The sequence below is a fragment of the Nicotiana tomentosiformis genome, chromosome 1 (genome assembly GCF_000390325.3).
Source record: "Nicotiana tomentosiformis chromosome 1, ASM39032v3, whole genome shotgun sequence".
Lineage (NCBI taxonomy): Eukaryota > Viridiplantae > Streptophyta > Magnoliopsida > Solanales > Solanaceae > Nicotiana > Nicotiana tomentosiformis.
The window spans coordinates 77,386,488-77,387,508 of NC_090812.1; positions in this window are offsets into that span (position 1 = coordinate 77,386,488).

Sequence of the window (1,021 nt, forward strand, 5' to 3'; positions counted from 1 at the left end):
CATTAATGAGATAATCTTTTCACAACTCATAAGGAGTTCCATTTTATAAATAACAAGCTAATAATATAACTTCACCCAAAATATTTTATCTCCAAATTAGAAAATATGTATGTTCAGAGCTATCAAATTCATGACAAAAGGTCACCAACTTTTAAATAGTATATAAATATAAATACCATTTATTCTCGTGATCTCAAGCAACATAAACAAAATGTCCTTTCGACATGTTAGGAAATTCTACAACTACCGAATTAACTAATATCATATTGCCTCTTCAAGATGTTAAAAGAGAATATTTAATACACTCTAGATCAAGAAACTACAAAATCAGTGCAGTATCTTTCACTATGCAAAATGCACATACAAAATTACAAATACAAATTCACATAAGCAAATAATGTACAACTATAAACATATCTAAAATTGAAAGGAGATATACTATCAAATTTTATCAGCCTATTATATTCTCACGAGATTAAGCATAAAAAAATAAATATTGAAGAGATAAATATTAGTTCAATTATGACACTTAAATATAATGTTACGTAAAAACATATCAAGTGGAAGATATTACCGTATGTCTTTAAAGTTCATTAGAATTTCATAAGTAATATTCTCCATAAGACCATTGTGCAAACCTGAGTGTTGGTCTCATTTTCAAAATTAGAATAATAACTTGGACAATGTCAAATTTGATTCTCCATAATAAAAAAAATGTGAAAATATCCTTAAGATTGTTGGAATTTTTTTTATGGAGAATAGGACTTAACTTGAGGCGTGTCAAGGACATTATCCTTAAGGAGTTGTATCAAATTTGTATAGTCGCTGTAAAACTAATAGCCAAAAAATGTATCAAATTTGTATATTTTTTTGTATATATATACATTCTGTATGTTATATAAAAAAATGTGAAAATGCCCCTTAAAATTGTTGGAAAAATTGTTATAGAGAATAGGAGTTAACTTGAGGCATGTCAAGCATGTCAAGGACACTGTCCTTAAGGATATTTCGCCCACACAAT